The 13,898-nt window shown below is 40.5% G+C and overlaps 1 long non-coding RNA gene across 1 annotated transcript in view; it reads right to left on the bottom strand.

The window, feature by feature from the left end:
* Positions 1-727: 727 nt before the first annotated feature.
* Positions 728-13,898, bottom strand: part of LOC147655163 (uncharacterized) — a 31,145-nt gene continuing 17,974 nt past the window's right edge. Inside the window, exon 5 of the long non-coding RNA XR_015282006.1 lies at positions 728-805. This is a non-coding gene — a long non-coding RNA (uncharacterized LOC147655163). The remainder of the gene's footprint in view (positions 806-13,898) is intronic.

Here is a 13,898-nt window from a genome sequence, read left to right as displayed (position 1 = left end):
CCTCTGGAATTTTAAAGTGCTTCCCATAAGGATTGTTTCATTTCTTTGACCACCAGCAGTTTTTGTAATCATGCAAAGTGTAGTTCCCAGCTATAAAAGTGATGATAGGTTTCTATAATGCTGACATAACAATGACAATAACAACAACATACCAGTTTTCCTTTAGCCTTTAAACTTTGAAGATGAGTTTTCAGTTTTCCAGCAGCTCAAATTACTAAATATTTCAATGGAAACTACTCCTAAATATGTAGGGAAACTAAAAGTTGTATAAGCAAGCGCAGTGCATGAAGAGCAAGCCTAGGAGTTCATTTTTGTGGACACTCACCTTTATACAGTGATCAGAAGTCAAACTACACAGCTGCTGCTTCAAGGAAGGAAACACCAATTTCTAGGCCTGCTGTTTTGAGGGCCTTTATGTTGACCAAAAAAAAAGGGCAGAATAAACACTGGACTGGGGGTCAGTACATCTGTATCTGCTTCTTTTGGGTTATTTTTAACACTAGAATTATCTTTAAGTAGATTTGTGGGAAATGCACTGATACACCACAAAGCTGGTCCTTCATATAAAATACACTCGCTAGATTCTGACCTAGGATATTCTAAGCCATTTTCAGAGATACCAGGATACAAACAGATCTCTAGATTTATTTGGTTTGGTATGGATTCATATTAGGTCTGAATTTTCAGCTGAAGGCTTTTGGGTTTTCCTATCCCAAAGAAAACTTACCTAATCTGAAGTGATGCAGGGCTGCCTTTTCCTGTGCATGCAGGTAGAGAAAAACAGACCATCAAAGGTAGAATCAGCCTGGAAAATACAAACAACACTGCTGTCAACTGCTAGTTGAAGATCATTTGAGTAGACATGACCCTAAAAGACCACAGCTCTCAGTTTAAAATGCCAAGGCTGTGATTAGTGTCACGACTTTTTCCTCCCAAATCCAAATCCCAAAGTCCAACAAGATTTTGGTTCTTACATGTGCCAGTCATGGTTACTGCAAATGGAATTTTTGCTTCAGTTTCGTGTCCAGTGTGCAAAGAAAGAGAAATTGAGGTAATTTTCAGAGTAGCGGGAGAAAGAAGAAAACACTACAATAATTTGGCTGCTATTTATAAAATTACTTCAAAATTTTTTAAAGCCTTTTTACCTTAAAAAGGGGGTGGAAGGAGAGTGAAAAAAGAAATTCCTAGTTCCATGTTCGTGTCCCCTCGCATCCAACTGAAAATGGTACAGATTATTGATAAGCCGTAACAACTCTTACCTGTGATCTATAACATTTTCTTCACATATAATGGCAGATAAGAACCAAAGTGAGTCTGGGACAGGACCCTCTTCACAATTTGGATAATATTTCTAAGGCAACAAAAAAACCACCTTTGTTTGTTTCAGCTAAGCAGCAGCAAACACACATTTCCTCAGCTGGTAACACCTTCAATGAACTTGCTGACTTGTCACTGATCAACACATTAGATTAAAGTCTTATTTGTTGTATCCTAAATGAGTGAGTTTAATGAAAACAGCTGTTCTAGTAACACACCAGAACCTTTTAATTTGAACAGCTAATGGGACTCCTAAGGCAATGACAAAGAACACAGCTTCACTGGGGAAGCTACATTGCTTCTTTGCAGCCACCTCTCCAAAAATAAAATAGGGATTAAAATAATCAGATTAAGAATTTTGTCTTGGTTCTTGTCCATAAATTCCTCTAGGTTACAGCAAATGCCTCCAGAAGCAGACAGAGGTGACCACAGTGCAGAACAATAGGAACAAGGATATCCCACAAAGATATTCCCAGAGGTCCAGACTCCACAGCTTTTCCAGAAGTCACTAGGTTTTCAAAACAGCATTGTGCATTTAGGTTATAAAATAAATACAGTTATATCAACAAAACAAATTTTATTGGAATTTATTCTGGCATAACTGGAATAAAGGTATATCAGCAAAACAAACTGTATTGGAATTTATCCCAGCATAACTGGATCCACCTTGCTGAACTATGGATTTCTGTCCCTGAAAATGTATTTGTAGAGAACACTCCAAAGCTGAGCTCAGTGGTAAAGCTCTATCTGAAGTCCCAACAGCACAAGGTGCTTGCTCAGATGGACAGAAAATACTTTAAAACCTTTTCTTTAGGACACTTCTCCTCTGTAGTATCTCTGGCTACTTCACTCCCACCACCCAGAAAACCACATGTCCTTTCCACAGAATTAAATATTCTAGGTACCGCAGCTTATAATTAGCGAAAACACTGAGGGAAGAAAAAAAAAATACCTAAACCAAAATAAATCCAGCCAGCACTTGGTAGGAGATCCATGTTTATTTAGCATTGCCTTTGCTGGCAGCTAAATGCATGTTATTGTCAGGTAGCGTCCATGTGTGTTTTGCTTTATCAGTACTGCCAGCTCTTTCTTTTCCCCATCCTAAATTCCATTTTCCTCTTCAAGAGAGCATGGAAAAGAACACACCAAGAAAGCAAATGTGGACTCTGACTCTTACAACATTTCCATCCCTTGACATTCAACATGCAGTTGTATATGATTGAGTTTCCGTTTGCACTTATTCTCTTGGCAAAAGCCAGCTTGGAGCTGGCTAGTGAAAGATCTCTCCCTCACTCTAGTTTGCCCACCTCCTTGCCTTCAAAAGCCAAAAATCACAACGTGCTGCACAAAGGGCACACTCAGTGGCTCCGAGGAGCCTGACTCCTCCATTTATTTGCACTGTATGTTCTCCCTGGAGGCTGAGCATGGCCCTCAATTCCCCTCCTTGTCTGGTCTTTCTGCTCGACTGACACAGCAGTGTGACTGACACTGGCCATTGTCCACACCAAAATGAACAGACATGAAATGACACCAGGAAGATGCCTCTGAACAACATTTCCAGCTAGAAAGGGGGAAAGAATGGTCTTATTCTTGTCCTAATTCCTGACTGAAAATGTGACCACAATGCGTCTGAAAATATGACCACAGCCTGTCTCTCATGTAAATATCACTTGAGAGCTGAAAGCCACCTGGCTGAGTGCCACCTGGCCAAGGACCTTTTACAACCAAAGAACTAGAAAGAGCTGGAAATGCTAAAAATGCACTGATGATCAATGGAAGCGTACAATACCTAAGCATGCAGAAACTGGAATAAAATCCTGAGCTCCCTATAGCCAGCTTCTTCGTTCTTGTATGCAACAGTCACACCCTGTGCTCCTGCCAAGTCTATGTTCAGCAATCTGACATGGGAGGATTGTTCCAATCTACCTTTGCTGGAAGTAAGTTCTAGCAGAAAGGCACAGAGGAAGAGCTAAATGCTGGAGTCAGTCCTAATTTTAGTAAAGCTTTTGTACCATTCACTGGACACTCTCCAGGGCTACTACAGACAGCAGCAAACCTTCTTTTGCCATGCCCAGGTATTCACTTGGGCTCTAAACTCACATAACATCAAATAAAAACATCTGCACTGGGTCTGACTTCTGCTGCTCTCAAAGTCAGTCATAAAAATGATCCAAACTGGAGGTAGAAGAACCTCACTTGGCAAAATCCCCTCTGTCTCTCATTAGGTAAATTACAGGACATGATAAATTTTCTTCACATAAACGGTGAATAATCTGCTTAGCAGTAATAACAAGAAATGCAAATACTTCCTGAGCCAAAGGCAGACTAATACTACGCTGGCAAGCCCATTTCCCCACCTTAGTTTGGGAATGGTTAAAACAGTATAAAAGTGTAACACCAGTGGATAAAGCCTGTAGCACGCTGTACAGCCAAGAAGTAATATTTTAATTCATGTGGGGAAACATTTTTGTGTGTTGCAGAGACCAAAACTCAACTCTAAAGCCCCACGGGAGAGCTGATCTGGAAAGGCTGGATAATTCTGTCTTCGTTGCCTCATGGAGCTGGAGTACAAACAGGTGACGTATTGTGTGTTCTGGACTTCTCTTTGGAAAACTGGGCTCTGAACCACAAACATTTGTACACAGTCTCACCCTCTCACCAGGGCCATCATCTGTTTAAAAAACATAAGTGCAGGAAATTCAGTGTGACAAGAGGATTGTCACACTCATGGTTTTTTGCTACTTATTCTGATCTTGCGTGGGCATTTTCCAAAATAAAGGCAAAAAGAAAAAAACAAAAAGAGAATCTTGAGAATTTCAGTGCTCCTTTTAACTCCACAGAGCTCTCAGTTCCTTTAGCTCAAAGAGTGATATACAAAAACTTGGAAATATGAACCCTAAGATATTTTTGCTTAAAAATATTTTATAACTGTCTTTACTTTTGAAGCCTTGGTCATAATATTGTAGACATCAACTTGTGACTTAAGAACCACTAAAACACCAAAACTGTAGATTGCTTGCCTGCATATTCCATAGGCTATGGTCAAAATACTACAGTTATCCAATCCACATATTATTTCTTTATGCAATGGTTTTTTTTGTGCCTGGAAAGAACCTCCATTTCTTTATCTGTGAAACTTTTTCTGTAAATAGATACAGTGAGAGAAAGAATTCATTTTAAAGACAAACATAATTTTCCTGGGGAATTCTGTTTGCTAGAGTACTTTATATAATTAGACCAGCCAGTTCAAACTGTGCAAATTGTTTTACATATACAGTTGCCCTAGTGAGTAATATGGACGTAATTCAAGTTAGAGAGCACACTCAGTGCTGACTGACAGCCCAGTTTTCATTGAGTTTTGTTCTCTTGTGGACATTTCCCCTGTGTGAATTGCAAGCCATACACAGAAAGAACATTTGTTTAAAGTGAGAAATTATCTGCAGATTTTTACCATCCCCTGTGGCTCAGCAGAAGAGTCAGAAGTCAGAAAAGTCTCTGCACTGGTAGTCTGGCACTCCCTGGATTTTGCAGTTTGTACAGAGTGCATTGCATCCTTCTCCAGAAAGTACCACACTAATGACCTTGCCTGCTTGTTCCTGCCAAGTAGTAGCTGGCAAGTGAGGAACACACTTCAGTGAGCAATGCCTTTTACTGATGACATTTTTACCCTTAAAACTACATTTTTTACCTGAATTGAGTTGACCAAACAAATCAGTTTGGATGTTTTAGCATAACATCATAGCAAACAGACCTGCACATACATATCCAACCTAAGTCTGGAGATTCCCACTTCATTCCTAAACCTTGTAAGCAGCTCCCGACATTTAATACTCAGCCAACAAACCATTTCCCTTGATGAGTTAATTTCCCAGTGTTGTAATAGGCCTATTTTCTAACCACAGAAAGGGAATCACAAGCCATGTGCAAAGGGATCTCTGAGACACCTTTGTGATCTGTGCTCCCTGTGAGGCCCACTCTACATGAGCCTACACTGGAGCTGTGCTGGCAGCATGTGGATAATCTGCTTCCCATGGCTTTAACCCTGTTCTGCCATGGACTGGTAAGAGCCAAGATTGAGAAGCAGGAGCTGCAAGAGTCTCTCCCAAGTCATGGGGCATAGATAAAGCCTCACTAACCAAAATGTTTAATGTGTTTTAGGACTTCCTTATCACAGAAGTGCTCCTTCAGGACACTTCATTAGGCATTACCAACATCTCCAAAAGCTGTGATTAAGAATACCTGCCCGCATCCTCTGCTTCGTTCCCAGGCGGATGGAAGTACAGCTGATCTTGCCAGGTTTCAGTGGTATTTATCTTCTCTGGGCTGGCTGGATCAAAAATGACCTTGTGTGTATACCAAAGTCCCATTTTTCACCTGGTCACACCAGCTTTAACAGGTTCTACCACTTAATGAAAATCTCACTGTAATTGATTTGATATTTCCTCCACAAATTCCCAGGCATTTGAGAAAGGTGGCTATCTGAGCTTCCATTTCTGGACCTTTATATTCACACATTTGTATGTATTTAGATGGTAGAAAAAGCTCATGCTAATTTTGAATCCTGAAACTGCTTTCCCATCTGCTTGTATTTACTAGCATGCCATTCCCTGGAATGAGTGGATTTCAGCAAGCTGGTGTTACTGGCAGCAAGCTGAAGCCTGCTCCAAACTGTTTGCAGGATCAGGGCTTTCTCCTCCTGGAATGCATCATTGCAAAGGAGCACAGTTTTCAAATAAGGCATCTGCATTCAGACACTGACACTCACTGGAGACTCTTAAATGCTTCTTTTATGTAACTAAAGGTCAAACTGAACCTTCAAATGTGGAATTTCTGACATCCAATTAAGTAGCTCACATTAAAAATTGGGCCAGTGTTTAATTATGTCTGGAGAATACATGAGTTCAGCTGAGACAATTCACACTCACCTCGTGTTTCTCAGTGTTTTCGATGGTGGAACTGAATAAATATTCTTTTGCTCCACAGATGCACTGGATCAAGGTTTAGCTTGTTACACATAAAAAATAAATCAGCTCATATTTCCTTGACTTCATTTTTCCAGCTTTGTCATTCTGTCTAGGAGCACACTGTACGGTCAAGCCAGGCATGGCTATGCATGTTAATAGCCCTTGGAACACTATGGGTATTTCTGTGCAAACCCCTTTTTATTTTTTCCAAATAAATAGTCAAAGTGCACCTGGTGAAAGATACTTTTCTTTCTTTCTTTCTCTCTCTTTTTTTTTTTTTTTTTTTTTTTTTACAAAAGCCCGTGTTTCAAAAACCCTAAGTGGAACCACAACTGTGGTGCTGCTTTTCAAATCAAAAGGACAGTACAGACTTCACAGGATATGGCTCCCAGCCAGTTGTTTAATGCTTGTAGGTCAATATACAACCAACTCAGCTTCTGCTGCCTAATTGACAAACCACATATCAGGCACAGGAAGGTTAACAACTGAGCTTTCTTTCACCTAAGATCCTCTGTTGAGTCTCTGGGCCCTCAGCCCCCTTTTATTTTATCATTCACAAATATCTACTGTGAACTCCCTCCAGGCACAACAGACGAACTGCATACCTGGAAAAAAGGAGAGCCCTGGTAAAGCAGTGAGTGTCTGGTCAGTCAGGAGCCAGCCTAGCTGTTCATCATGCTCCTCCATTCAGTCTGCCAAAGAGGTTTAGACCCACTGCTCTCAATGTAAATTATTTGTGCATGAATGAACCAGGAAGAATTTCCTCCAAAATATTTTTGATTAATGGAACCATGACACTAAATGTCAATGCATCACCAAACAGTCTTGATATAACCCAGTTCCCTACTCCAGCCTGTTTGTCAATTGTCAGTGTTTTAAGGTATCTCTTTGCAAAAACAAATGTTAAAAGTCTTTTCACAAAACTGTTTTCCAAAACATGAAAGAAGTAGCCTTCCTTTTATTGTATTTTTTTTCTCCTGGTATTATTCCTTGTCTATTTAAAGAAAAAAATTGAAAACAAAGTACTGGTAAGGAGTTTTTCTGGAGCAGGACACCTGAGAAGAGCAGAGAACACAGATATATACCAAGACCCCATGCTCACTACTGCTCAGGAAAATCACCTGATTATATGACCCCCTCTGTTCCTCCACTTCATGACAGTCACACATAAATACATGGAAAAACACCAAGCCTCAGCCACCTCTGCAATAACTTGGGATAATGGGATATGCCTCAGATATGCTAGATACATCAGCAATAAAGGGGCATGAGAAGTTACTAATGTTATTCCACTCAATATTCTAGTCCAGATTCCTGGGGATGCTGCTCCTACCACATCATCACAGTAATACCTTGTACTTCACCCTGACAAAGCTGCAGTGAAGTCCAGCAACACAAGCACAGAGGCTTCAGCTCTGTCTTTGGCCATGACACCCTATAGTGGCACAAAACATCTCTGTGTACTGATCCCAGTAACACTGAATGGATAACTGTCATCTGAAAAGAGGAATTGCCTGGTGAAGGCAAGCAGCTACTTCTGAGTACAACATGCATCCAGTCCACGCAGAGTTAGTCCCTCAGGGTTCAGTGCTGATTGTCTGAAAGGCTAAGGCCTTACATTTATCTGTGAGCATGATGAGCACCTCAGAAGGAGACACAGAGTGGATCCATCAGCAGCACACAGTTTCTTCCACCTGCTTTTTGTTATGCTGTTGTTCTACCAGCTGTCGCTTTCAATGTTTTCAGGTGTTTCTGACCTTCACTGTGTTTGATGGTGCTGAGCTTAAGTGTAAGGACTGTGCCCATCCAACAATCTCTAAGTGATAGACTGACCTTTCCCATGTAGCTCCCACAGAGGACATGGATTGTTTTGCAGGGATGCAGTCTGGGTCTGTGGTTCTATTAATCTAAATCAAAATAACCTTTCCTGTGTTGTTTCTGAAAAGAGGATCCCTCTTTGGCCTCCTTTCTTGCTACTAGTATTGCTAGTACTGATGGAAAGGTCAGAGTGGCTCTGTCTCATCCTTCCACCCACCTCTTTCCACAAGCACATCCATTTGTTACCCTCAAAGGCTCTTGAAGAATATTCTGAGGATATCACCTTCCAGCACAGACCCTCATGTGACCAGCACAGGTGTGAATGTGTAGCAAAGCAAAGCATTAAATCAGCCCATGCTGATTTACATCAACAACAAGGCAAAAGCAGATACAATACTGCAAAACCAGCCCAAACAAATGAATGCTGCTGTTCAAACGCTCGCTGAGAACTCGCAACATGCAGAACACAACAGACAGACAACAGAAACTGGGCTCTGTGTCTAAGCTTTTCCTTTACCTCAAGAGACAAACCCTCGACTGCTTCAGGATCCCTCTGCTTCCTGCACAACTCCCAGTTTTTCTCCAATACACAGAATGGTATCTTTAACCAGGTCAGCACAGTACAAAGGGCGCAGATACAGGAGTTCTAACTTTCCGTCACAATGATTTCTGGCATGAAAATTACTTCAGCTTTGGAAACACACATGTATCTTCAAAGATTTGAGGGTCTGTTGCTGTTTCTGCATGTTTGTTTCTCTCCCTTATGTGACATTGAGAAATGCAATTCCTCCTGTAGAGAGGGGAAAATTCCAGTATCCATCATTTTGAAGGATTACATTAGTAATGCCATTAACTTGTGAATGCAGCTCTAGTCTAAATTACATTTTCTCTTAGGGCACTCTGAAAGTGAAACCGAGCATGAGGCTTGAAATTGAACTGGATTGGGAGCAGAAAGCCTGGGAACCTTCCCCCTTTCCATAAAGTTGTTGGAGCCATTTTACTTTGCAACAGCACTATGTATTTCCATTGGCCTGGAAGACAAAGCTCAATTTGTTTGAGTGTCTTGAAGAAACAGAATTGTTACAATTCACAAAGTTAAGTAAGAAGCTCTTTCGAATTTGATGTTCAAAAGCCAGCTTTAACCTCCCTTAGTGTAGCTTTTCAGGTCTTCATGTACTTTTGAGAAATTTCCTTTGCATAAGGCTGTGCTGCTTTTCTTCAGAATTAATCAGGTAGAACTGTCACATCTATTTCTGCACACATGCAGGACTTAATATTTTTTTCCATCTTTGACATTTTTCACAGAACTGAAATTAAAAACTTACAGTTCCGTTTTCAAAATAAACTGCAGACAAGATTTTCAGAAGTGCCTCTGCATTTCTGCTCCCACTGAAATCAACACTCAAAACCTCAATTTTCCTTTCCTGTAATTACAAGCAAAGCCATAAAAATGTAAGTTGATGCACTGTTATCTTCTCTAGCCTGTAGACAGCTTGAAACAATGTCTGAGGGATGTGAACTCCTGTCTCTCATCCTGGAGGAGTGAATCTGAAAGCAGAAGTTGACAGTCTGTGTCAACATTGTTAACACTTTCCCAGCTGAGGATTCCAGCTGAGGATGTCAACAGAAATGCTCTGCTGAACTTCTGCAGTCTCCCACTTCTGCACTCAGTGCCTTAAGAAACCCCAGCCTCAAATCCTAATATGCAGCCACAATCTGTCTGTGCAACTCTTCCAATCTCCGGAACTCCTCCACAATAGCATCTTCTTCTGCTTTGTTCCTCTTCCAAAATCCTCCTTGCTGCCACCATGCCTCAGGCTGATGCTTGAGGCATGCCAAATGTCCAAAAGGACATTTTGTGGTCTTGCAAGCACAAAAACCTTATTCCCTACCAATACCAAACTCCCAAACCAGACAGGAAATAAAAGTAGCTGAAAGACATTTATTTGAAGCTCTTTCATTTGAAACCAAGTTTAAGATTTATGGAAGTCTAAGATATGACTCGGGGGGATATTTGAGGTTGGCAGGACTGGATGCAGAACTGTTGTGCTGGGAAGGTACCACTTCCACAGAGGATGGCAGAGCTCTGACGCACTCTATTAAGCAGCTGAATAAGAGTTCTTGATGCCCTTCCTCAAAAATGAAATAACTCCTAGTTGGGCCATGTACAGCCACAGCACTGTCCTCAGATGTACTCTCCCTAAGATTCCAGAAGTTCACAGTTTATAAATACAATTACATCAGGATACTTCCTCTACTTGGACAGAAATTTTTGTACTGCTAAACTGCCTCCTTCTCACATTGCCCACTTGACTTTTATGCCATTCTTGCCACTTCTAACTCAGCTGACACAGTGCCACAATGGTAGCACTAGAAAGGCTTCTGCTGTGACCCTAAAAATAATTTCACAACCCCAGTCTAGGCAGATTTACAAGCAGTTAAGAGTCTGATCATTTCAGTGCATCACATACTTGGTAGGATTTTGGAAACATAATCTATTTGTTTTCATTTTAGCTTTTTCGTCTTTTTTTTTTTTTTCTCCCTACCTTTTACTCTCACCAACACATCTGTTGAAATGTAAATCAGATCTATTTTATGTACTAAGCTATTTATGTATTAGTTTTTTCAAGCCCCAGCCATCAGGTAAATATTTGCAGATATTCTGTGGTTTAATTAATTGGCTATGGGCTGTGCACAATGCTGGTCTCTTTGCAGCAGAACACCACTAAGGAATGCCTGTTTGTTTCTTCTCTTCTGCATACATAATATTTACCATTACCTGGTATAGCAGATCAGGAGTGCTGGTTCTGGCAATGAAGTTTGGAATTAACTGTGTAGATCCTATTCCTCAGGTGTGTCTGGCAATTCATGAACACTATGGCCAGCCTCAGTCGGTCTATGCCTTTTGCAAATGAAATAGATTGGTTTTTTTCAGATTGATGAAATCTGTCTTCTTCCAAAAGTCATTTCAGAGTACTCAGAGAAATTCAGTCAACTTAATTCGTGTCATTTAAAAGATGCCCAATGAAAGCACAGTTATTCAGGCCCAGTGTTCCAAAATTTGGACCAGCACCCCACTTCTATGCATTGTTCACCTCTACACTGATTTTGTAGGGGAGGACAAGGGGGAGGAGTGGAAAGGATTCTGTAATGAAATTTTAAATAACCAAAAGGTCCTTTGGCAGTTTCCTTATTCCCTGAATAATTAGTGCATTGCCTGGAAAATTAAAAAAAACCTGATCTGTAACTTCAGTGGAAACCACTTGTCATCTTGTCATCTATTGTCCAGCTATGAGAAATGTTACTTTTCCTCTTCCAGACATGCTGCAAGCAGCAATCCAGCTGAATGCTTTGCAGGGACTGGAAGGCCACTGGAGACCAAATGCAATCATCTACCCTGGCTTCCTGGATGACACGAGCCATGGAATTTCAAAGCCTATAACTCCTGCTGTAGCAACAAGCATGGTCATGAGAAAGACATCCATTCTTGATTTAAAGACTTCCAGTGATGGAGATTCACAATGTCCCTGGGTAATTTTTTCCAACCTGGTTAAATAAGCTCATTGTTCAAAACGCAGCCTTACTCCTGGTTTGAACGGATCCTCCTCCTTCTGTTTGTTGGCTCCTGTTACACCTTCCTCTGTCAGAGCAGAGCAAACTCCACAGTCACAATCTTTTTTGACTGTGACAAAACTGTACACAATGAACGAGGCACTTCTCAAAATGAAGAGCCTGGATTTTTTCATCTTTTGATGCAAAGGACTATTATTTATTTACTCTAGTTTATCTTCCTTTTTAAATAGGGTATGGAAATAATCTCTACACAGAGATTGTGTCAAGCTTTACCACAAGGACAGCTGAGATCTGGTTCAGACTTTTCAGCCTTTAATATTATTACCATTATTTTCTTTTAAGAGTTAAGAACATCTCAGTATTCCTCAGCTCTATCCACCATGCCATAACTGAGCAGAAGAAATACCAGTAAAACGGTCTTATTCATCAATATCAGAGTGACATGAGACCTGCAAACATTTGATTCCTCTTTCAGGAGACATCCCTTAATGCAGAAATACCCACAATCTACTTAACACTTTTTATCCTGTCCTGTTTGGAAATCAAAATTGCAAAAGCGAGAAGTGGCTGTTCATTTTCCCAATCTTTTGGACAGGAATGAAGTTGAGTGGTATGATAAATTTCTTGGGAAACCTCCATCTCCTTTATTTTGTTTGTGAATAGCTTGAGATATTTTCAGATTTATTTGAAAGGAGTTGTGAACTTGTTTTCCATTTCCCTCTCAGAATAATTTACAAGAAGATTGCTGTTGGCATTTCATTATTTAATTTAGGATGCTGCATTATGTAAACTGTTCACAAAAATTAGTCATTATCTTTCCTATCCCATGATTGGCTACTCTAGATCTGCAAAGATCAAATTAAGAACTTGACAAATGTTTCAGTGAGTGCTTGAAAAGCCACATACAAAATGATTTTGTCAATATTACGGGGCAAGAGAGATCAGAGTGCAGGACAGATGAGCTTTGGTGTGGGACAGTAAGCTCAGGCTAGAAGGAGATGAGCAGTAGAGTTGCCTCTGCAGCTGCTAAACAAATTAAATCCTGCTTCTTCCAGCCCTTCCTGGTTGCTGCACCACAGAGAGTTGTTACACTGTGAAAATTCTTGCTGGTTCATGCTCATTCATGGGAAAATGGATGCCAAGATATTCTGAACAGGCCTGGACTGAAAATCACCCTGATATCACCTGCTCAGGAAGGACAGGATGTGGACAACCAGCTGGCACTTTCAGGAGCAGCATTCAGCCTGACCTCAGACTTATTTAATGACATTTGGTAGCTCATACCCCTAGGACCAAGAGAACAGAGCCATGAATGACAGCCACTTCATCCTCTTTCCTGAGAGTTTATAAATTGAGGGTATCACCCTGTATTTCTCATGTAGAAGTACCCTTTAAAGATAGCACTCTTTCAGCATTTAGAGCTTATTCTGGAACTCTCTTAACTAATGCCTGAATCCAGTTCAAATCCAGTCCCAATGCTGACATTTGTGCATGCTTCTATCCAGTATTTTCTCAGGCAAAACTCCATTGGCTTTCCAAAGCATTTTGCTTGAGCAAGAACATCAGGTTTGACCTTTCAATTGCACAGTGACAATTAATAACAGCTCAAAACAGAGATTTTTCTTCTTTTTTTTTTAAACACAATAAAAAAATCCACTCTATTACAGGATGTTTGCTGACACTGAAGCTCTCTTCTCCCAAAACCAACAGAAATGAAGTGCTTTTTTCCAAAAAGGCTTCAACATCTCCTGAAGAGCCTCTACAGAGTTCAAGAGCTGTTAAATCAGCACCTTTTCGAGTGCCCATGCTTCCATCAAGTTCAGCAGCTGATCCAGTCTCTATTCCCAGTATATTTAAATGCTATAATTCCTATATATATATATATGAAGCAGCTATACATACAAGTATGTCTGTGAGGGAGTGGGAGAGAGAGCTCAGCTCCCGTCCTGTCCTCTATCCATTCATAAATGTTTTTTTCACCTTTTAACCTTAAGGCAAGCAAAGGATATGGTGTGGTTTGGAGTCCAGTATAATTTATCTCCTCTGTAAATCTTGTGAATTGCTATCTAAACAACTGTTCTGTAGAGCAAAACCTTTGACTGATTGGTCCCACGTGTCACAGAGCCAGGTCAGATAGGTGCCTCTTTCCTTACTCTGTGAATGTGAGAGGGGCCAGCATAAACTCCATGCCAAATCTATGTTTATTTAATTACAATATTAACTACA

The sequence above is a fragment of the Cyanistes caeruleus genome, chromosome 2, assembly GCF_971803275.1.
Source record: "Cyanistes caeruleus chromosome 2, bCyaCae1.hap1.1, whole genome shotgun sequence".
Classification (NCBI taxonomy): domain Eukaryota; kingdom Metazoa; phylum Chordata; class Aves; order Passeriformes; family Paridae; genus Cyanistes; species Cyanistes caeruleus.
Note: the sequence above shows the minus strand (reverse complement) of the source record. Positions and strands in the feature narration are given on the sequence as shown.